This window comes from Stenella coeruleoalba, assembly GCF_951394435.1.
Source record: "Stenella coeruleoalba genome assembly, chromosome: 2".
Lineage (NCBI taxonomy): Eukaryota > Metazoa > Chordata > Mammalia > Artiodactyla > Delphinidae > Stenella > Stenella coeruleoalba.
The window spans coordinates 166,721,427-166,746,541 of NC_137147.1; the positions used below are offsets into that span (position 1 = coordinate 166,721,427).

A 25,115-nucleotide genomic window follows, 5' to 3' on the forward strand; every position below is an offset into this window, starting at 1 on the left:
TGAGAGAAAATATTTAAAAATAACATGTCTGATAAAGGACCTGTATCCAGAATAAATTAAAGAAGTATCAAAACTCAATAATAGAGCAAACAACCTAATTTGAAAAATGGGCTAGCGATTTAAACAAAAGACATACAGATAGAAAATACACACTTGAAAAGATGTTCATCATTTATCTTTAAGGAAATGCAAGCGAAAACTACAATGGATACAACTTAAACACACCTTTTAAAAAGGTTGAGCATATCAAATGCTGGTGAGGAGGGAGAAGAACTGGAATTCTCATACACTGCTGGTAGAAATATGAAATAGTGAGACCTACCGCATGATCCTATCCATTCCCCTCCTGGGTATTCACCCAAGAAGAATTGAAATGTATACCCATACAGAGACTTGCACATAAACATTCATGGAACCTTTATTTGTAATTACCCCAAAGTAGAAAGAACCCAGTATCTATTGCAGTGTGTCTATGGGATAGAATAATATTCAGTAGGAAAATGAGGTGACCTATTGATACATCAAACAGCATGGATAAATTTCAAATACATTGAGTAAAAGCTAGACAAAAGGAGTTTGTACTCTGTTTCCTTTTATATAAAATTCTGGAAAATTCAAATTAATCCATGGTGATGGAAAGCAAGTCAGTTGTTGCCTGGTGTATCATTATTTACTATATAACAATATCATTAGCAGCTTAAGACAACATCCATTTATTATCTTATGCTTTCTGTGGGTTAAAAGTCTGGGCACAGCTTAACTGGGTCCTCTACAAGGCTGCAATCAAGGTGTTGGCCAGGAATGGGCTCTCATTTGAGGCCAGACTGGGGGAAGGGTCAGATTCCAAGTTCATGTAGTTACTGGTTCATTCAGTTCCTTGCAGGCTGCAGAGCCGAAGACATCACTTTCTCTCTGGTTTTGGACTGGAAGCTGCCCTCAGTTCCTTGCCTCATGGCCCTCTCCATATGGCAGCTCACAAATTGGCAGGTTGTTTCCGCAAGGCTAGCAAGGGAGAGATTAGGTGGACATTACAATCTATGTGCACAATCATGTATATCCTATCACCTTGGCCGTATTCTGTTGGTTAGAAACAAGTCACAGGTCTAGCCCACACTCAAGGGGAGGAGATTATGCAAGGGCATGAACAACAGGAGGCCACCTCAGAGTCTGTCCACCACATTTGGGGATAGGAGGACTGCTGAAATGGGGCATATATTTACAGAGGGGCAGAGGGAAGCTTTTGGAGGTGATGGATATATCACTTTATTGTGGTGATTGTTTCATGGGTGTACACATATGTCCAAACATATCAAATTATATAGTAAAATAGTTTATTGACGGCAATATATAAAAATCTGTTAAAAAAATTATATTTGCTTATATATCCGGATTCAAACTGAAGCCAAGTAAGGATAAAAAGGTGAGAAAAAACATAAGCGTTTCCTTAGCTGCAGACAAGTGAGCCTATGTAATGACCTTGACTGTTCTCTAGATGAAACTGTACTAATGACATTAATGCAGTCAGCTTTCTGTAAAGAAATGCAAAGTATACAAAACATTAGTGCCACTGATACCAATTCACATGTTACAAAAATTATGAGCACTTGTGGTTTCTGTCTTGTAAGCAATAATGAACGATGCAATTTATATATAGTTTGACTAGCAAGTAAATTCCCCACATAAAGTATGAACTGAATAAAAAAGTAACCTGTCACATTCATGAAGCTGGAATTAGAGCTCTTAGAGAAGGTATATTATTTAAATGTCAGAAAGCAAGTTCTTTTTCATTTTATGTAATGAAATTATGAAAATTTGTTTTACAACATGGAAAGCATGGTATAACTTGATAGACATGTGAGTATTAAAATTGGGTCACTTTTATGTTTACTGCTAATTTTGAAAGTGTATGGGGGAATATATCATCAAAGAAGGAAAGAATGAAAGCACATAGCAGTGTATTGCTTTCTGATGAGAAGAAATACTCACAGGTCAATATAGCCTGTTTATGAAAATAGAATCAAAATGATTTCATTCATGATAGGAAAAGTAATTAACAACTGAGTACTGACCCTCTGTTAGGAAAATATGGTAGGCATTGATATTGTGAATTGAGTATTCAATTTTTATGAAATCCTATGAGTTATTTTTTAAAAGGCAGGAATATGGGCCTGACATCACATTGAATCATCCACGGTGATACTGGATTTCCAATGATGGTCCACTTCATCCTAAGTATTTTGTTTCTTAATATAAAAGGCAGGGTACCATCGTAGTTACAAGCACAAATTCTGGAACCATTGTGCATAGATTCAAATTCTGGTTATATGAGCTCTTCCAAGTTATTCTCCTTCTCTGTGCCTTTGTTTGCTGTAAATATCAATAGTATCTGCTTCATAGGATTGTTTGTAAGGGATGAGGAAATTTTTATAAAGGGCCTAGAACAGTGCTTGCTGTATAGTAAACATTCTGTAATTATTTCTTACTTATTACATGCTCTTGAGCATGTGTATTACTTAGGGTTTTCCACAGAAGCAGAACCAATAGGTTTTTTTTTTTTTTTTTTAAAGGAATTGACTCAAACAATTATGGAGGCTGATAAGTCCCAAAGTGCACAGGGTGAATCAGCAAGGCAGAGATCCAGGAGACCTGATGTTTCAGTTTGAGTCCAAAGGTAGTAAGATGCTGATGTCCCATTCTGAAAGGAGTCAGGTAGGTGGACTTCTCTCTTATTCAGCATAAGAATACGGGCAGGCCTATTACTGTTTGTGTTCAGGCTTTCAGTTGATTGGATGAGGCCTACCCACATTAGGGAGGGCAGTCTGCTGCACTTAGTTTACCAATTTAAATGTTAATCTTATCCCCATCACCTGCATAGAAACACCCAGAGTAATATTTTACCAACTATTTGGGTGCCCCATGGTCCATTCAGGTTGACACACAAAATTAATCCGCACAGCATGGAAACCATCAGACATAACATCAACACTATGCATAACTAGTTTCTAGATTCTGTCATATTTTTGATTGAGATTTATTGATGTTTAAATGTTTTATTAAAATATTTCATAGTTAGGTTCACCCCTCTTCATTACTGAATGCTTGATGGCTCCTTGCCTTGTCACAATCATTATGATTTCTCTCCCTTTTGGAGTGAACAATTGACAAGTTATGTTGACTATCACATGACAAGCTGGCTGGTCGCTGTGAAAACAAGTCAGAATATTTGAGTGATGAAGTGCCAAATCTTGTGTTTTTTCGTTGATGAAAGACTCACTTATTTTTTACAATTTTGAAGTAATTCAGAAATGTGGGGCCTTGTTGGATCTTAACTACCATTTCAGCAGCAAATGAGACATGAAACAAAAATTTTAAAATAATTACAGTGATATTGATAATACCTGTAATAACATTTACTGTTTATTGAGTACCTACTATGTATGAAGCAATGTAACAGGAACTTCACAGCTGTTGCTTCTTTAATTCTCACACACATCATGAGTTTGCAAGCATTATCTTATTCATATTTTACAGTCAAGGAAACTGATGGTCAGATATGTTAGGGCAGCAATGGAGCCGGTCTGGGCTTGTAAGACTTGAGTGGTTGGACTCATGATACCCTACTATGTCCTTCTGAAGGAAGAGGTGATGCTTCAAAGCGTGGGGCCACTTGGGAGATGGGGTGCTTGCTGCTGGTCTTCTCTTCCAAATGACAGTTACTGGGGAGTAACGTCTTAGCTTTAGTGTCTGGTTTATACGTTCCCCATCTAGTCCCTGTGATCACTCCTCCATGCTACCTTATAGTGAGAACAGCTGTTCTTTTTCGTGATTTTTTTCATCTTTATTGGAGTATAACTGGTTTACAATGTTGTGTTTGTTTCTGCTGTACAACAAAGTGAATCAGCTATATGTATACATATATCCCATATGCCCTCCCTCTTGCGTCTCCCTCCCACCCTCCCTATCCCATCCCTCCAGGTCGTCACAGAGCACCGAGCTGATCTCCCTGTGCTATGTGGCTGCTTCCCACTAGCCATCCCTTTTACATTTGGTAGTGTATATATGTCGATGCTACTCTCTCATTTCCTCCCAGCTTCCCCTCCCCCGCCATGTCCTCAAGTCCGTTCTCTATGTCTGCATCTTTATTCCTGCCCTGCCACTAGGTTCATCAGTACCATTTTGTTAGATTCCATATATATGCGTTAGCATGTGGTATTTTTCTCTTTGTGGCTTATTTCACTCTGTATGACAGACTCTAGGTCCATCCACCTCATTACAAATAACTCAATTTCATTCCTTTTTATGAGCAGCTGTTCTAAAATGCTCTGGATTAATAGAAAACTTGAGGTATAGTAAGACTAACATATCGGCACACAATGTTCATTAAAAAGATAGTTTATTACTCACAGTTCTTAAGGGGAGAGGGCATGCCATGACCTGAGGGGCCACCTGGGGAAGCATCGGGGTTGGTCATGAGGTCTGCACTGTAGATCTTTGTCTCATTCTCCATTTTCTCCCAGATTAAAACTATTTTTGTATTATATGTTGAAACTAATCTCTTCTGAGTTCCTCCGATCTTCTTCCTCTTTCACTCATTTTCTGTATTCTTTTGGAGATGGTTGCAATTTTCTAAAGAAAAAAAAGAGTTTGCTGGAGACAAAATGTCTTCACTGACGAGGAAAAGAAACTGAGTGAACAAGTGCTCATAAGACATAGAAACATCCTTTTAAAAGAGAATGGAGGAAAGAAATTTTGGGAATATTTACAGTTGAAAGTGAAGGCCTGTTAGGTTTGTAAGAAGCAGATGGATTGAACGGAATAGGGTAATTTATGGGTTTTAACGTGGCATGAACCTGTGGTGAAAGATTGCTCTACACGTCTGTGCAGGCCCAAATGTTGTAACGTGTAGGCTGTCAGAAGAACTTCAGGAGAATTTATGGATGGTATCCTGTTTCCATTCTAATGTTAAGTGCATGGCAAAGGTGCTGTGTTTCTGGGTGACCCTGAGGAACAGGATGGAAGTCTTCCTTGGATTGTCAAGGTTCTAGTGGGACAAGTTGAAAAGCATAGAGAACCCATTCCGGATGGACTCCATGTGGATAACAATGTATGACTTAGCTGAAGGCAAGAATTGTTCTGTGTATCCTTCTAGAATTCATGAGGGATTAATTAATCCATAAGAAATATTAAAAGAAGACTTCCTTTTTTGAGTCAGCCTTACCTTCCTGCCCCTTTGATGGTCAAGGCATAGAAATATATTACAAATGGAGCAGTAACAGAAAAGGTACGAATTTGGTGATGGTCCAAGGATATTTCTCAAAGCTCAGGCCCATCAGACCTTGAACAAATCTTTTTCAAATAGATTATGCAGTTGACTTTGGGTCTTAAATGGAAGCTAGAGAGATACTAGAAAGTGAAAATTCCGTGTATAATCTAACGCAGAACTCACAAACCCCAGTGCACTGCAGAGTTGCCAGACCGGACGTGGAAAGGCCTTTCATTTACTCCAGTATTCCTTGTACACATGACCATGTTATAGGTATATCATGATGGAAAAATGGTTGGAAAGTGCTGATCTGACTTGACTATGAAGTAACTGTGGTCTAGAAGGATAATACTATTTGTTGTAGTCACACCGTACCATTGCCTGTTTAGCACAATGATAGATTTATCTCTTACTATAAGTGTACTTTCAAGGGCAAAGCGTATGTGTTATTCAAAAGGAAAAACCTGAAGACATGGGGTGAGTACATGTGTTTACATGAGTGCACATGAATGAAGCACTAGAAATGATCTTGGCTTTACCATCAGATTCATCATTGTTTATTTTGTTAATGGGAGGCGCTAAATTCGTACATCAAGTTGGATTTATGGAAATCTATTCTGCGGGTGAGCAGTTGAATAGAAAACTACAATCTTTCCTTCTAATATAAAATATTCTGTTTAGGGGAGTGCCTTCTGTAGCACTACTCTCTATATTTAGGTAACTGTAAGCTGAAAATTAAGCATTCTTTCTGGGTCAAGATATCACACAAGATACGTAAATCAAGAATGCTTTGTGTTTTTCCTTTACAAATGGTGCTGAATTGCTATTATTTTCTTTTGTACATTTAATACAACTTTTGGCAGCATTCTTTTATCCATGTTTTCTATTTCAGTGACCGAAGTCACTAAATTCTTAGTCCTGTGAGCCAGAAATGTGTGGGTTATCTTTGACATATGCCTCTCTTTCACCCGCCACATTGAATTAGTCCTCAAGTACTTTCAATTTTCTCTCTATTATTTCTGCCTTAGTTTGCGATCCTGTGGATTATTGCAACAACTTCTTTATTGATTTCTCAAAATCCAAGCCTCCCCTTCCTCTTCTGTCCCTACTCCACATTGCTACCAGAATGTTCTTCCTAAAATGCAAGCTTGCTTTTGTTATTTGTTGTTGTTGCCTGTAAGATGAAGACCAGGTTCCTTAGCACGGTTGTGAGTAAAGTGTTAACAAAACTCTTTTCTCTTCTACATGAGAAATTTATCTTGAATTAAGTGCTTCCTTCCCCCTGAAAACTGGGTAAAGGTAGAATGTCAGCTGTATTACGAGGCAGTATTTCTAATGGTAAAGTCGCCTGTCACTGGGATACTGCATCTTGTCCAGGAGAGTTTTTTCCCTTTTTTTTTTTTTTTTTTTTTTTGCGGTACGCGGTTTTCTCACTGTTGCAGCCTCTCCCGTTGCGGAGCACAGGCTCCGGACGTGCAGGATTAGCGGCCATGGCTCACGGGCCCAGCCGCTCCGCGGCATGTGGGATCTTCCCGGACCGGGGCACGAACCCGTGTCCCCTGCGTCGGCAGACGGACTCTCAACCACTGCGCCACCAGGGGAGCCCTCGTCCAGGAGAGTTTTGAGTGGAAAACCGTAGCTTTGGGTTCCTCAGGTGTGCTGGTGCTTGTAACTGGACATGTCTCTGGCTCCCTGAAAGCGTTGTCTATAGAACTGTTACAAGAGATACTGGCTTCTGTGTGGGTCATGGGGCTGCTAAACTGTTGTGACTCCTACACTGACCAGTAAGACCTTACTCTGGCACCAGGGTATTGGTTGGGATGGGGCCAAAGAACACTAAACTCTGTAAGGCCACGAGGGCTTCTTCTGAGGAAATATGCCTGATACTGCCCTGCTGGCATGTCGGTGTCCTTCTAAGTTAATCTTATGCCAAGCATAGATGATTACAGTCCTGTGGGCTTGATGGTTTAGCTGAACTCAAAGATCAACAAGAGGGGACATGGCAATGACTTGCCAGTTCCTGTTCCCGCTTTCCGCATTTATCTCCATCCACTCAAATTCATACCTTATACAGCAGTTCTATTTGTAGTTCTCTGAATGTGTTATACTTCATCCTCATATCTTGTTATGTGTTTCTTCTTCCTCCTCCTCTTCCTCTTTTTTCCCTTCTCCTTTCCCTCTGTCCTTGCTTCCTTCTTCTCCTCCAGAATATTATTATCCTGATGAGTTCTACTTCTTTAGGTTTCAACGAAATGAAACCCCTCTTGGATGCATTCTTGAACATCTAGAGTAGGAATTGGATGGTCTGCAGGACGAGTGAGGCATACTCTTTGTTTTTTGTATGGTCTGATGCTAGGAATGTTTTTTACATTTTGGAATGGTTGGGAAAAAAAATCCAAAGGAGAATAATATTGTGGCATGTAAATTATATGCAAATCAAATTTCATTGTCCATAAACAAAGTTGTATTGTACAAATAGTGTAACCACACTCATTTGTTTATGTATCGTCTATGACTTTTGAACTCTAGTGGCAGAGTTGAATAGTTGTGGCGGAGACCACATGACTCACAAAGCCTAAAATATTTATTATCTGGCCTTTTTACAGATAAAATTTTCTAATCCCTAGTCTACAGCACTACTGTTCAATAGAAATTTCTGTCGAGGTGGACATGTTTAAATTTGTACTCTTCCTTATGGTAGCTTCCAGCCTCGTGGCTATTTAAAATTAATAAAAATAAAATAAAAAATCAGCCCTTTAGTCTCACCAAGCCACCTGTAGATAGTAGATAGCACTGGTGTAGAGATCTGGCTTTGTTGTGTTGGCTAATTTCATAACACCCTGGACACACATACAGTTAGGTATGCTCTTGCATTTAATATATTGTTTAATGACATGATTTCTTTCTAAACTTTTTGGACCCAGAGAGTGAATTTTGGGGAGAAAGTTACTTTTATTTTATTTGACTTTGGATTTGTAGGGCCTATTGCAGTACTTGGGAGATGGCAGCGCCTCAGTACAAGTTTATCTAACAGCTCTATCTGGTGGTCATGTTTTAAGTATATATATTATACCTCTGTTAAGCTACTTTTTTCAGACTCATTATAAAGGCTTTAGGAATCTACTATAATATGACTACACTTGTCAGAATGACCAACAGGACGTTTATTGCTCTCTGTCAGCCAGGCTTTGTAATAGGCATTACATATTGAGCATCCTAATTTGATTTCTACAAATTGGCAAAGTAAGTTGTTTACTGTAGTCATCATTATATAGCTAGTACTGATTCACTATTCTCACATTATGGTTTCACTTCCCTACCCCTTGGGGATTTTAGATTTTTAAAGGAACATTCTTTAATCCAATTAAGTGATTCTGTAATGCAAAATTTCAGTAATCCAGAATAACTGAAAAGAGATGGTGTTGAGGAACAGAAGCATCATCTCTGGTTTTCTTGAAACCTTATCCCATGGGTGATGGTCTGCTTGTGTGCCTCATTGGTGGATTCCAATGGTGTTTAAATGATATAATTCCATTTATTTATACAGTGGGGAAAGGTATCTGAACGGGGGTCAGGACATGTTACTGCAAAATATGGCACCTTGGCATATTGAATATTTGAAGCTGAAGGAATTTGAGAAGATGGCAGAATCAGACCTTCTCTCCGACCCTTCCCTTTATGACCCTGAAACAGGTCATAAAACACTCATGTGAAAGGTGCCCTCTTTACACCCAGAGGAAAAGGAGCATCCTTCTCTCTGAAAACAAAGGGGCACCGAGAATAATCAGAACAAACTGTCCTTGATAAGTTTCTCTCAGTTTACCCATTTTACCTCACACTCTCCTACCTATTGTATTTCTCCATAACTGTCCACTCTTCATCAAACATGGTATAAAAATACACAGCTCTGTTTCTTTGGGTCTTAATTTTCTTAGGAAGCCTCCCATGTCATGTAGGTCTTACGTTAAATGAATTTGTATACTTTTCTCCTGTTAATCTCTTTGCCAATTTAATTTTCAGACCCAGCCAGGGACTCTAAGAGGGTTGAGGAACACTTTTTCCTCCCCTACGTATTGTATTTAATCTCCACAGTTATCTTGTGAGAGCATAACATTTCACACTTTTGCACCGATAAAAATAGAAGTTCAAAAAAAGACTGAGAAAATGAGCAAATTGGGATGAAAAAACTGGATTCCCTAACTGAAAAGCTGTGACATTTGTCTTTGTCCTTTCACACTGCTCTAACAAAATACCACAGACTGGATAGCTTCTAGACATCAGATATGTATTTTTCATACTTCTGGTGGCTGGAAGTCTGAGATCAGGGTGCCAGCATGGTTGGGTGAGGGCCCATGCAGGTTGCATGCAGACTTCTTGTATCTGCATGTGGAGGACCCCATGAACTAGCTCTTTGGGGTATGTTGTATATGAGCATGAATTCCTTCATGAGGGCTCCACCCTTACAACCTAATCACCTCCCAGTGGCCCCACCTCCTAATATCATCACATTGGGCATTAAGATTTCAACATAAATTTTGGAGGGACACAAACTTTCAGACTGTAACAACTTTCTTAATGGAAACTTCTCTAACAGAGATGTTTAAGAACTAGGTGCCCTGGAATGACACATCTCCAAATATTCGAGACAATTCTGGGCTCAAGGAAATGGTGTTTATATCCGGTATGGTGACGAGGTAGGATTTCCCAGGTAGTTCACTAGGATTCTGAGTGTTGCTCTGTCTTGTTTCTCATCTACCACAATTAAGGCTACCATTAAATAGCATCAACAACTCTATCAACCAGGGATCTACCCTTAGGTCTGTTGTCCACCCATTTATCTATGCCTTCCTTGAAGAGGCTCTTTCAAGTTCCTAGATTTTCGAAGTGTTCTGCAAGTCAGATGAAACTTACTAAAATATTTATCAGCTATAGCCTAATGTTCTTTTAACAAATGGGCTAAGAAGAGAAAATACCTCCTTGTGCAAGTTTGCTAGAGCTATGTTTTATTTTAAAGATGCTCTTAAAATTCTGTCAGTAATATGTGAAAATATACTCACTGAGAAGAAAATTTAAATAAAGATTGTATTGTAGTGTAAGCCCTGACAGTTTTGGGGGGGGTGTTTTGTTTTTTGTTGTTTGCTTTTATAAAGCAGGTGCCTGGCTTAAGCTATGATTGTGAGGCATCCAGTTCATGACTAGGCAGAGAGCCATGTGGCCTCCCCCAACGGAGGTTCCTTTGTTTTAGAGATCTTGGTTGATTTTAATAGCCGACCAGTTGGGCTATTTTTTGTCTTCCTGCATGTTAAATTCCTGCTCTTATATTTTAAATTTCCATAAAGAAAGCCTGCCTACTATATATATATACTATACCATCTTCTTTATCCATTCATCCATTGCTAAGCACTTGAGGGTACTATGCTCAGTGAAATAAGTCAGAAAGACATGGCTTTTCTCCGTGTGTCTCGCACATCTCAAGAGGCTAGCTCATGCACGTTATAATTGTGGAGGCAGGAATCAGAGTTGAAGAAGCATACAAGAGTTTGGCAAGCTTCTGTTTGCATCACATTTGCTATTGTCCCAAAGCGTATCATAAGGCTAAGTGCAGAATTAGTATGAGAACATACAAACAAAGATGTAAGTACTGGGAGATGTGAAAAATTGACGTAATTAATATAGTCTACCACAATACAAATGCAGCATGATTTTATTTTATTTTCTTCATCTTTATTGGAGTATAATTGTTTTACAGTGTTTTGTTAGTTTCTGCGGTACATCAAAGTGAATCAGCTATATGTATACATATATCGCCATATCCCCTCCCTCTTAAGCCTCCCTCCCACCCCTCTAGGTCATCACAAAGCAGTGAGCTGATCTCCTTGTGCTATGCAGCAGCTTCCCAGTAGCCATCCACTTTACATATGGTAGTACATATATGTCAATGCTACTCTCTCACTTGGTCCCAGCTTCCCTTTCTCCCGAGTCCTCAAGTCCGTTCTTTACATCTGTGTCTTTATTCCTGCCCTGCCACTATGTTCATCAGTACCGTTTTTTTAGATTCCATGTATATGCATTAGCATGCAGTATTTGTTTTGCTCTTTGTGGCTTACTTCACTCTGTCAGACTCTAGGTCCATACACGTCATTACAAGTGACTCAATTTCATTCCTTTTATGACTGAGTAATATTCCATTGTATATATGTGCCACATCTTCTTTATCCATTCATCTGTCGATAGACACTTAGGTTGCTTCCATGTCCTGGCTATTGTAAATAGTGCTGCAGTGAACATTGTGGTACATGTATCTTTTTGAATTATGGTTTTCTCAGGGTATATGCCCAGTAGTGGGATTGCTGGGTCGTATGGTAGTTCTGTTGTTCGTTTTTTAAGGCGCCTCCATACTGTTCTCCCTAGTGGTTGTATCAATTTACATTCCCACCAACTGTGTAACAGGGTTCCCTTTTCTCCACACCCTCTCCAGCATTTATTGTTTGTAGATTTTTTGATGATGACCATTCTGACTGGTGTGAGGTGATACCTCATTGTAGTTTTGATTTGCATTTCTCTAATGATCAGTGATGTTGAGCATCTTTTCATGTGTTTGTTGGCAATCTGTATGTCTTCTTTGGAGAAGTGTCTGTTTAGTTCCACCCATTTTTGGATTGGTTTGTTTTTTTGATATTGAGCTGCATGAGCTGCTTGTATATTTTGGAGATTAATCCTTTGTCAGTCAGTTGCTTCATTTGCGGATATTTCCTCCCATTCTGAGGGTTGTCTTTTCGTCTTGTTTATGGTTTCCTTTGCTGTGCAAAAGCTTTTAAATTTCATTAGGTCCCATTTGTTTATTTTTGTTTTTATTTCCATTACTCTAGGAGGTGGGTCAAAAAGGATCTTGCTGTGATGTATGTCAGAGTGTTCTTCCTATGTTTTCCTGCAACAGTTTTATAGTGTCTGACCTTACATTTATTTAGATCTTTAATCCATTTTGAGTTTATTTTTGGGTATAGTGTTAGGAAGTGTTCTAATTTCATTCTTTTACATGTAGCTGTCCAGTTACCCAAGCACCACTTATTGCAGATGCTGTCTTTTCTCCATTGTATATTTTTGCCTCCTTTGTCAAAGATAAGTTGACCATATGTGCGTGGGTTTACCTTTGGGCTTTCTATCCTGTTCCATTGATCTATATTTCTGTTTTTGTGCCAGTACCATACTCTCTTGATTACTATAGCTTTGTACTATAGCCTGAGGTTGGGGAGGCTGATTCCTCTAATTCCGTTTTTCTCAGATTGCTTTGGCTATTCGGGGTCTTTTGTGTTTCCATATAAATTGTGAAATTCTTTGTTCTAGTTCTGTGAAAAATTCCCTTGGTAATTTGATAGGGATTGCATTGAATTTGTAGATAGCTTTGGATAGTATAGTCATTTTCACGATGTTGATTCTTCCAATCCAAGAACATGGTATATCTCTCCATCTGTTTGTATCGTCTTTGATTTCTTTCATCAGTGTCTTATAGTTTTCTACATACAGGCCTTTTGCCTCCTTAGGTAGGTTTATTCCTAGGTATTTTTTTTCTTTTTGTTACAGTGGTAAGTGGGAGTGTTTCCTTAATTTCTCTTTCTGATTTTTCATAGTTAGTGTATAGGAATGCAAGAGATTTCTATGCATTAGTTTTGTGTCCTGCTACTTTATCAAGTTCATTGATTAGCTCTAGTAGTTTTCTGGTGGCATCTTTATGATTTTCTATATATAGTATCACTCTCAGTGACAGTTTTCCTTCCTCTTTTCCAGTTTGGATTCCTTTTATTTCTTTTTCTTCTCTGATTGCTGTGGCTAAGACTTCCAAAACTATGTTGAATAATAGTGGTGAGAGTGGGCACCCTTGTCTTGTTCCTGATCTTAGAGGAAATGCTTTCAATTTTTCACAATTGAGAATGATGATGTCTGTGGGTTTTTCATATATGGCTTTTATTATGTTGAGGTAGGTTCTCTCTATGCCCACTCTCTGGAGAGTTTTTATCATAAATCGGTGTTGAATTTTGTCAAAAGCGTTTTCTACATCTATTGATTATCATATGGTTTTTCACCTTCAGTTTGTTAATATGGTGTATCACATTGATTGATTTGCATATACTGAAGTATCCTTGCTTTCCTGGGTTAAAACCCACTTGATCATGGTGTATGATCCTTTTAATATGCTGTTGGATTCTGTTTGCTAGTGTTTTGTTGAAGATTTTTGCATCTGTGTTCATCAGTGATATTTGCCTATAGTTTTCTTTTTCTGTGACATCTTTGTCTGGTTTTAGTATCAGGGTGATGGTGGCCTCATAGAATCAGTTTGGGAGAGTTTATTTTGGAAGAGTTTGAGAAGGATAGGTCTTAGCTCTTCTCTAAACGTTTGGTAGAATTTGCCTGTGGTCCTGGGCTTTTGTTTGTTGGAGGATTTTTAACTCCTCCAGTTTCAACTTCAGTGCTTGTGATTGGTCTGTTTATATTTTCTATTTCTTCCTGGTTCAGTCTCAGAAAGTTGTGATTTTCTAGGAATTTGTCCATTTCTTCCAGGTTGTCCATTTTATTGGCATATAGTTGCTTGTAGTAGTCTCTCATGGTCCTTTGTGTTACTGTGGTGTCAGTTGTTACTTCTCCGTTTTCATTTCTAATTCTATTGATTTGAGTCTTCTTTATTTTCTTGATGAGTCTGGCTAATGGTTTATCAATTTTGTTTATCTTCTCAAAGAAATATCTTTTAGTTTTATTGATCTTTGCTGTTGTTTCCTTCATTTCTTATTCATTTATTTCTTTTCTGATCTTTATGATTTCTTTCCTTCTGCTGACTTTGGGTTGTTTGTTCTTCATTCTCTAATTGCTTTAGGTGTAAGTTTAGGTTAGTTGTTTGAGATTTTTCTTGTTTCTTGAGGTAGGATTGTATTGCTATAAACTTCCCTCTTAGAACTGCTTTTGCTGTATCCCAAAGGTTTTTGTTCGTCATGTTTTCATTGTCATTTTTTTCTGGGTATTTTTAAATTTCCTCTTTGATTTCTTCAGTGATCTCTTGGATGTTAGTAGTGTATTGTTCAGCCTCCATGTGTTTGTATTTTTTTTTCCAGTTTTTCCCTGTAATTGATTTCCAGTCTCACAGAGTTGTGGTCAGAAAAGAAGCTTGATATGATTTCAGTTTTTTTAAATTTACCAAGGCTTGATTTGTGACCCAAGATGTGATCTATCCTGGAGAATATTCCATGTGCACTTGAGCTGAAATTGTATTCTGTTGTTTTTGGATGGAATGTCCTATATATATCAGTTAAGTCCATCTTGTCTAATGTGTCATTTAAAGCTTGTGTTTCCTTATTTATTTTCATTTTGGATGATCTGTCCATTGATGAAAGTGGGGTATTAAATTCCCCTACTATGATTGTGTTACTGTTTTCCCCTTTTATGGCTGTTAGCATTTGCCTTATGTATTGAGGTGCTCCTATGTTGGGTGCATAGATATTTGTTATATCTTCTTCTTGGATTGATCCCTTGATCATTATGTAGTGTCCTTCTTTGTCTCTTGTAATAGTCTTTATTTTAAAGTCTATTTTGTCTGATATGAGAATTGCTACTCCAGCTTTCTTTTGTTTTGCATTTGCATGGAATATCTTTTTCCATCCCCTCACTTTGAGTCTGTATGTGTCCGTAGGTCTGAGGTGGGTCTCTTGTAGACAGCGTATATATGGGTCTTGTTTTTGTACCCATTCAGCCAGTCTGTGTCTCTTGGTTGGAGCATTTAATCCATTTACATTTAAGGTAATTATCAATATGTACTTATTACCATTTTCTTAATTGTTTTGGGTTTGTTTTTGTAGGTCTTTTCCTCCTCTTGTGTTTCCTGCCTAGAGAAGTTACTTGAGCATTTGATGTAAAGCTGGTTTGATGGTGCTGAATTCTTCTTAGCTTTTGCTTGTCTGTAAAGCTTTTGATTTCTCCATCAAATCTGAATGAGGTCCTTGCTGGGTAGAGTAACCTTGATTGTAGGTTTTTCTCTTTCATCACTTTAAATATGTCCTGCCACTCGCTTCTGCCTTGTAGATTTCTGTTGAAAGATCAGCTGTTAACCTTATAGGGATGCCATTGTATGTTATTTGTTGCTTTTCCCTTGCTGCTTTTAATATTTCTTCTTTGTGTTTAGTTTTTGATAATTTGATTAATGTGTGTCTTGGCATGTTTCTCCTTGGGTGTGTCCTGTATGAGGCTCTCTGCACTTTCTGGACTTGATTGACTATTTCCTTTCCAGTGTTGGGGACATTTTTGAGTATAATCTCTTCAAATATTTTCTCAGACCCTGTCTTTTTTCATTCTTCTTCTGGAACACCTATAATTTGAATGTTAGTGTGCTTAATGTTGTCCCAGAGGTCTCTGAGACTGTCCTCCATTCTTTTCATTCTTTTTCTTTGTTCTGAAGCAGTTATTTCCATCATTCTATCTTCCAGCTCACTTATCCATTCTTCTGCCTCAGTTATTGTACTCTCAGTTCCTTCTAGAGTATTTTTAATTTCAGTTATTATGTTCATTACTGTGTTTTTGCTCTTTAGTTCTTCTAGGTCCTTGTTAAACATTTCTTGTATTTTCTCTATTCTATTTCCGAGATTTTGGATCATCTTTACTGTCGTTACTCTGAATTCTTTTTTTCAGGTAGTTTGCCTATTTCCTCTTCATTTATTTTTTCTTGTGGGTTTTTATCTTGCTCCATTGCCTGCAAAATATTTCTGTCGTCTTGTTTTGTGTAATTTACAGTATTTGAGGTCTCCTGTCCCTTGGCTTCAGGGTGTAGTAGTTCTTCTTGCTTCTGTTTTCAGTGGTGAGATTTGTCCAGTGGCTTCCATAGCCTTCCTGATGGGAGACAATGGTGCCAGCATTCTGGTGGGTAGAGCTGAATCTTTTCCCTCTGATGAGCAGGGCCATGTCAGGTGGTGTGTTTTGGTGTTTCTGTGAGCTTGGTATGAGTTTAGGTAGTCTGTGCTGATGGGTGGGTTTGTGTTCCTGTCTTGTTTGTTGTTTGGTGTGAGATGTCTAGTGCTGGGAACTCCTGGCATTTGGGTGGAGGCTGGTCTTGGATTCAGATAGAGGCCTCCGTGAGAGCTCTTGCTGATTAATCTTCCTTGGGGCTGGGAATTCTCTAGTGGTCCAGCATCCTGGACTCAGTACTCCCACCCCAGAGCCTCAGGTCCGACTTCCGGTCAAGGAACCAAGACCCCATGAGTCACTTGTCCCTGCAATAAAGGGAATTAAAAAAAAAGAAAAAAAAGACACGACTAACAAAACCCCAGAGAAATAGTAAAAAGTAAAATCAAACAAGCAAAAACAGAGACAAGGAAACACGTACACACAGAAAAGAAACAAAAACAGAACCAAGAAATCAAAAAGCAAGAGGACAACCAGACAAAAGAACCCAAGAATGAAATCAAACACTTAAAAAGAAAACTGACAAAAAAACCACTAAACCAGGGCTTCCCTGGTGGCACAGTGGTTGAGAGCCTGCCTGCCAACGCAGGGGACACGGGTTTGTGCCCCAGTCTGGGAAGATCCCACATGCCGCGGAGCGGCTGGGCCCGTGAGCCATGGCCGCTGAGCCTGCACGTCCGGATCCTGTGCTCCACAATGTGAGAGGCCACAACAGTGAGAGGCCCGCGTACCGCAAAAAACAACAATAACAACAACAAAAAACACTAAACCAAAAAATAAAGCAGAGTGCCAACTGAAGAATGAAACAAAGCAAACCAACAAAAATGATGCAAAAAAAAAAGGGGGGAAGAAGACAGTACAACAGAAAAGCAACATAGAAATAGAAATATAAAAACAATAAAATAGAAATTATATTAAAGAAAAAACCCCAACAAAACCTCAGGGAAATGGTAAAAACAAAATCAAACAGGGAAACACACACACATGCAAAAGAAACAAAAACAGAACCAAATAAAACAAAAACAAGAGAACAAACAGAAGAACTCAAAAATGAAATCAGACAATTAGGATCAAAACTAACAACACATAAACCTAAAACCAAAACCAAAGCAGTGTGCCAACTGAAGGATAAAGCAAGGAAATATAAGAATCTGATAAAAATGATTAAAAATAACAAAATAGGGAAGAAACAGGACAACAGAAAAAGTAGAAATGGAAATGTATAAGAAAGATTAAAGAATATATTAAAGAAAAAAAAATAAGGGAAAAGAGTACAGCACAACAGAAAAGCAAAGTAAAAATAGAAATATATAAAATAAAAATTTAAAAATGTTATATAACATGAAGATCCCAAAAGACTAAAATAAAAAAATATTAAAACAACAAACAGAAACAGAAAGAAAACAAACACCCAGAACCAACAACAGAATAAATCAAAACATAATGAAATTAATGGTAATAATTGTTTCCCTGGGGTGTCAGCTGAAAGTGTCCTTGCACATGCTGTGAGCCACAGCCCACCTCTGCCTCCCCAAGAGGCTCTCCTCTGCCTTTGGGCTGGTCTCTGGACCTGCTGTGGTCCTGTGGGGACCACTCTGATCTGGCCCAATTCCTGCGTGTGCTGCCCCCAAAGTCTACGGCTGCCAGAGCTAGACCATTTTCCTTTGTGGGGATACTCACTGTCTACTCAGATATTCCGTAGATGCAGGGTCTACCTAGCTGATCATGGGGATTTCATCTGCAGCTCGTACAGCTGATGGAAGGATTCTCTATCTTCTTCCTTAGTCACACCGTCCCTGGGGTTCAGCTTCGGTTTCATCCCCACTTCAGGACCACAGGAGTCTGGTGCTGAGGCTGCCTTGGAGCTCGTAGGTCTGCCCCAGTGAGGGCCGTGCGCAGGGTGGTATGACTGCCTGGATTGCGGGAACGCTGGCAGCACCAAATGCACGGGGAAGCTGGTGGCCACAGGCGCAAGAGATATGGCCCTAGTGAGGGTCTTTTCTGGCATTCGGAATAAGGCATGTGAGGGCCAGCCCTGGCCTGGCTTTTTCTGGTGCCTGGCAGCAGGTGTGCGAGGGCCATCCTAAGGGGGCTTTTTTATTGCTAGGCAGCTGGTGTGCAAGAGCCAGCCCTGAGAGGGCTTCTTTTATCATTCATTGGCAGCGCCGGCATGTGGGGAGAGAGAGGCTACAATAGTGGTTCCACCCGCTGCGTGTGACTCAGCAGTAGTGCCCTGCTGCCATGACAGACCGGTCTTTCTCTGTAGGCATTCCCTGCTGTGGATTTCCTCCCTCCCATCCCCTCAGTCTGTCTTCCCACAGCCATCGGCAGTTCTCGCTCTGGGCCTGATTTCCAATCCCCGCACTCCAGCTTCCACCCCCCTTTCACACCTGTGAACATACGTCCCAGTCTGGGGCACGTATGGCTGTGGTACAGACCATCTGTATTTCTCACTCTGTCCTGTCTGCCGCCGATCGCCCACCTCATCCTTTTCCGACAACATCAAATGCTTTCCTTCTGTCCCAATCGATTTCCCTATCAGAGAGGGGGTTTTGCCGAATTCGGGAATCTCTCCTCTGCTTCAGCTCCCCTGCCCCAGGGTACAGGTCCCGTCCTGCTTCCTCTCCTCCTCCATCTCCCTTCTTTTTCCCGTCCTACCCAGTTATGCAGGGATCTTTAGTCCTTTCCAGTGTCCAAGGTCTTCTGCTAGTTTTCAGCTAGTGTTCTGTGAGAATTGTTGCATCTAGAGGTGTATTCCTGCTGCATCTGTGGAGAGAGATGAACTCCAAGTCGTCCTCCTCCTCCACCATCTTGAATCTCCACATGATTTTAATACACCGTGGTCATACCAACATTTATTAATCTGACCCCCATGATGGACATTGAATGCTTCTCCTTTTCACTGTTACAGACATTGTTGTGAAGAACGTGTTACTACATATAAATACATTATGGCCACATTTACATTTTAAATAGGAATACATTCCAAGAAAATCTAGAATTTTATTTTTCAATGAAAGGAGAAGAAAGTGTTTATGGTAAGAGACTTTTAATCTAAGTTCAGGAAAAAGGCTGCTTCCCAGTTTACTGTTTTCTGCTTTGGGAAGCAACATTTTGTGTCCTCAGCTTGAGCTTTTGACTTACTATTGAATCAGTAAAGAGTGAAGGCCATGCTTCTTTCAATTCTTTTGTCTCTATTCATGGTTTAAAATGGGGTCCAATAAGAAGTAGGAGCTAAGGAACTGAGTAACACTTAATGTCAGGTGAACACTGTACTTTTCTATACTTTTCTTTTTCATGTGTTGTTGGTGCCAGAACAACTGGTACCTTGTCTCATTAAATTTTTTTTAAAATTTAGTGTACGTGGTTATTTTCCTCTTGGATGTACAGGTAGAATCAATTAAGTTACATTGAGACAAATACAGTCACTAACAATTCCATATATCTGTTCATGTTCTAACCCCCTAGATGGATCAGTGCCTAGAATGTCGTAGGTGTTTAATACATTTTTTTTGAGTAATTGTCAAAAACTTGTTTACAACCCATGCTATAAGGCCTCTGTAAGGGAGATTATATGGTGCGAGAAGCTGAGCTGATATTTGGCATCTGGAGAATCTTCTATTTTAGCTTCTCAGGGACAGTTTTACATAGCATGAGGATTCTCTTTTGCTTCACTATTCATTCAGTGTCTAAGATGCTGGAAATAATAATTCTCCGCCATGATGCAGTTCTATTCAGTCTGAGATACGAGTCCTTAAGGTACAGCATACAGATCACATTAGAAATGGATTTGTAAGAGTCCAGGGCCTTGTCTGGGGTCATGTAATTGAAGACAATTTTCCTGAATGTAATGAGAGCAGCCAAGGCCTAAAAGCTAAGAGTTTAAAAGGAACAGATTTATGTAAGGATGAGAAACGCCAAGCTATTATATGAAGAAAGTAATTTTTCTGTTCTCAAATTGCACTTTCTAAAAGTCAAGGCTCAATTTATTTTACTTATAAATGAATATACCCTTTTGCCCTGCCTCCTCCCTATTTGATTGCAGGGGTTTAGTTCAGAGTAGGAAAAAAAAAAAATACAGTGCTCTTGGTTTCCCTTAGAGGAGAAATGATTATATAATCACCAAATTCAATTAAGAATACAGAAAACATCTTTTTAAAATCTCCATTAAGAAATATGCTTTCGTTGCCACTGACAAGAAAAAAATGTAGTCTAAAAGCAAGATAACATTAGCAATCATTTTTTGTCATCCTGGAAAAATAGCTTTAAGAGGTGAAAGCTGATTCTTTCATTAACTATAATGTTACCACTAGCACTATGTTAGTCAGTCTGCTGTATTTGTGCTTCCAAGTGGACAAATATGCTGAATACGTAGAAGGTCTTTTGTCCTATAAATTTAGAAGTCTTTAAGAAATAATGGCTTAACCACATTTAGATTCTGTCTTAGAAGGAAAAACATAGAAATATTGTGTAATGTAACCTGTATTTCTCCAAGTCTCATGAGGGTACATGAGGTAGCAGGAGGGTCCAAATGGGATCACTTCAGAAACAATCATCCTTTATTTGCCGACTGTTAACATCAGCTACCCACGCACATCCTCAAGAGCTCCACCTGCATTACTTTAGCAAGTCCCTGTAGGTGTTTCCAGAGCAGCACAGCACTCACCCTCTTCTCCGGCTGCTGCTGCAGCCTTGTCTCCGTGATGCTGGATGCCTGTGACATTGATCGTCCTTGAGGTGTAGTAATGTAGAGTTAGAAAAATAGTATATGTTAAGTATTCCATTTTCTTATGAACAAGGTCAAATACAAATTGTGCATGACTAGCATTTCTGAAGGAAGGAATTCAGGCTGCCCTGTATTTAACCTAAAATGTGTGAGGGTAAGTGGTGATGGCAATGGTGGTGGTACTTGTAGGAAAAGCTTACAGTACAGTATGGTCTGGTGCCATGTTTATGATTATTTTCATTTTCCAGTTTGGTGAAATTATTACTTTGGAAGTAAGACCAGGTAATTCCTGTTTAGTGATGGCTTTAGTGACTTATAGATTTCATCCTGACATTTTCATAATTTATGTAATTCCAACCATAACAGTCATGGAGTGCAAATTTTGCAATTTATTAAAATTATATGGACATTATAGAGTTAAACCTTTGTAACAACCTCGTGGAAGTACCTCTGTGGGTCATATTTCTAATTAAATTTTACAAATGAAGAAACTGAGGGACTGGGAGGTTATTTAACTTGGCCATAGTGACAAAGGCAAAATCTGAAGCCAGGTTACTTAATTGAAGTGAATACATTTCTTCCTTTACTGTAGTGATTTAAAGAGTCTATTATTTTCTGATAATTTATTAAAACAGTTCTTTGGGGACTTCCCTGGTGGCGCAGTGGTTGAGAGTCCGCCTGCCGATGCAGGGGACACGGGTTCGTGCCCCGGTCCGGGAAGATCCCACATGCCGCAGAGCGGCTGGGCCCGTGAGCCATGGCTGCTGAGGTTGCCCGTCCGGAGCCTGTGCTCCGCAACGGGAGAGTCCAAAACAGTGAGAGGCCCGCATACCACAAAAAAACAAAATAACAACAACAACAAAAAACAGTTCTTTGGTTAAATTCTTCACATGTGCATACACACATGGGCATTCCATAAGTTCATGTTATATTATGCATCCTCCTCTATCTCTTTCTGAGCTTCCCCTCTGCCGTTTTTTCCCTCTCCCATCAAATCACTCTGACCCTCCACCTCTAACACAGGCATCCAATGCTAAAGATATCTTCCTGTTTTCTTCATGCTTAAATAACCATTTAAAATATACATATACATGAAGATGAATAATAATTACATAATATACACAGTTGTCTGCATCTTACTTTTCTCAATAATGCAGTCTGAAAATCTCTCCTAATTTAAGCTTTATTTCTCATTCATTCTTTTTACTAACTACAGGTTAGATCATGGTTGGGCATACTATAAGTTGTACAGTATTCCCTCCACAGTGGGCATTTCAGTTTGTTTGCAATTTTAGCCACTATCAGCAGTGCTGATTTAACATTATTATAATACAAATGTTCTTGTATGGTTGCTGTGTTGAAGGGGTACAATATTCTTAAGTTTAATTGTTGTTGATAGATTGCTTTCCAAAAGGCTTACAATAAGGTAGTAAGAGGCCCTAGTTCCGTAAAAAGTGTGTCAGAGTACCCTTTCCTTTTCATTATACCTGTAAGAGATGATAAAAAAATTTTTTTAGTTTTTGCCAGTCTTACAGGGATAAGATGATATCTCACAGTAACTTTAGTTTGCACTTCCCTTACTGCTACTATAGTTGGGCATCTTTTCCTAATCTATCTTATGTCATTTGGATTAAATCTTTTGTGAATGGCCTTCCTGTATCCTTAGCGCATTTTCTACAGGTAGTTTATCTTTTCCTTGGCTATTGGTAAGAAATTACACTATATTATACATTAATCCTTTGTTTGCATTGTGATATTTTCAAAATCTTATTCATCTGTTAGGCTGTGATATCTTCTATCATACAAAATTGTAAAACTTTTAATAAGTTTATCTTTCATAGCTATTGGGGTTCTATCCATGGTAAAGAATATTTCCTTAGATTCTATATTGTGCAGGGATTTTATTGTTTTATGTCTTATATTTAAGTTTTTTTGTTCTTCTAAAACTTGTTTGTGAGGAAAGAATGAATCTGCTTTAATTTTCTTCCAGATGGAAAGCCAGTTGTTCAGACAGCATTTGTTAAATGTCAGTTTTTCACTGCAATAAAATTCCTCCTTTGTCAAACAGTAACTTCTCAAATACAGTAGATCTATTTCTGAGTTGGGTTTTACAATTCTCTTCCAACAACTATGAAGGCTCTGAGATTTTACCTTACTACTAAGTTAACAAGAGGGCCTGCCAGTTTTATAGATTCAGGAAGAGAAGTCACGTGAGCCAGAGGCAAAGGACAGTTTATTACTCACAGTAGCAGTAGCCATAGTTCCATAATTCTCCGCCCCCCATCCAGGTTCTCTGAGCCACAGTTCTACAGATTAATGTGGTCAAATCTGGGTACTTTAGCTGCATTATTTGAAGGTTGATAGATTATGATTTCTTTCACTCAGTTCAAGAAATTTGCTAATTTCCACTGTGAATTCTTTGGCTCATATATTATTTAAAGGTGTTGTTTATTTTTCAAATAGTTGGGGTTTCTCATTTTTCTTTCTGTTACTGATTGCTAATTTATAATAATTCCACTGTGGTCAGATAACATACTCTGTATTATTTAAATGCTTAAAAAATTAGACTCTTTGTGGTTTGGATGTCTTTTTAATATGTTTTTCTTGCCTAGTTGCTCTGGGTAGGATTTCCAGTACTATGCTGAGTAGAAGTGGCAAGAATGAGCAGCCTTGTCTTATTCCTGATGTTAGAGGAAAAGCTTTCAGCTTCTCACCATTGAGTATGATGATGTTAGCTGTGGGTCATACATGGCATTTATATTGAAGTATGTTCCTTCTATACCTAATTTATTGATAGTTTTTATCATAAAAGGATGTTGAGTTTTGTCAGATGCTTTTTCTCCATCTGTTGAGATGATTGATCTCTGTCCTTCATTCTGTTAATGTGGTGTATCACACTGATTTGTGTATATTGAATCATCCCTGCAACTCGGGGATGAATCCCACTTGATCATGGTGTGTAATCCTTTTAATGTGCTGTTGAATTGTGCTATTAGCTTGTATTTTGTTGAGGATTTTGGAGAAAAAAAACTTTTTACACTGTTGGTAGAACTGTAAATTGGTATAACCATTGTGGAAAACACTATGGAGTTTCCTCAAAAAATTAAAAATAGAACTACCATATCATCCAGCAATCCACTTCTGGGTATTTATCCAAAAGAACTAAAAACAGTAGCTCAGAAAGATACCTCCACCCTCATGTTTATTGCAACAGTGTTTACAATAGCCAAGACACAGAAACAGCCTAAGTCTCCTGTAATGGATAAGTGGCTAAAGAAAATGTGGTATGTATATACAATGGAAAATTATTCAGGCTTAAAAAGAAGGAAATTCTGCCATTTATGACAGCCTGGATGAACCTAGAGGACATTGTGCTAAGTGAAATAAGCTAGACACAGCTTGCACAAGGGTTCCCTTTTCTCCATATCCTTGCCAGAATGTGTTACTTCCTACCTTTTTGATAATAGCCATTCTAACAGGTATGAGGTGATATCTCATTGTGATTTTGATTTGCATTTTCCTGATGATTAGTGATGCTGAGTACTTTTCATGTATCTGTTAACCTTTATGTCTTCTTTGGAAGAAAACGTAAGGTAGATAGCTAGTGGCAAGCAGCCGCATAGCACAGGGAGATCAGCTCGGTGCTTTGTGACCGCCTGGAGGGGTGGGATAGGGGAGGTGGGAGGGAGGGAGATGCAAGAGGGAAGAGATATGGGAACATATGTATATGTGTAACTGATTCATTTTGTTGTAAAGCAGAAACTAACACACCATTGTAAAGCAATTATACTCCAATAAAGATGTTAAAAAAAATGTCTATTCAAGTCCTCTGCCCAGTTATTAATCAGATTTTTTTTGGTATTGAGTTGTATGAGTTCTTTATTTAATATTTTGAATATTAACCCTTTATCAGATACGATTTGCAAATATTTTCTTCCATTCAGAAGATCACCCTTTCCCTTTGTTGATTGTTTCCTTTGCTGTGGAGAGGCTTTTTGTTTTGTTTGATTTAGTCCCATTTGTTCAATTTTGCTTTTGTTGTCTTTGCTTTTGGTGTCAAATCCAAAAAATCATTGCCAAGACTGATGTCAAGAGTTGACTGCTTGTTTTCTTCCAGGAGATTTATGGTTTTAGGTCTTAAGTTCAAGTCTTTCATCCATTTTGAGTTGTATTTTGTATACAGTGCAA

The 25,115-nt window shown here is 38.7% G+C and overlaps 1 protein-coding gene across 11 annotated transcripts in view; it reads left to right on the forward strand.

Moving 5' to 3' along the window:
• The window catches only part of MALRD1 (MAM and LDL receptor class A domain containing 1), a gene marked incomplete at its 5' end in the record, with an annotated part of 1,062,652 nt that overhangs the window by 114,369 nt on the left and 923,168 nt on the right, over window positions 1-25,115 (forward strand). For 9 of the 11 annotated variants that reach the window (XM_079915185.1, XM_079915179.1, XM_079915188.1 and 6 more), the window contains one exon: window positions 2,568-2,709. The exons of the other annotated variants lie outside the window; for them this stretch is intronic. The remainder of the gene's footprint in view (window positions 1-2,567; window positions 2,710-25,115) is intronic. 11 annotated transcript variants of the gene reach the window in all.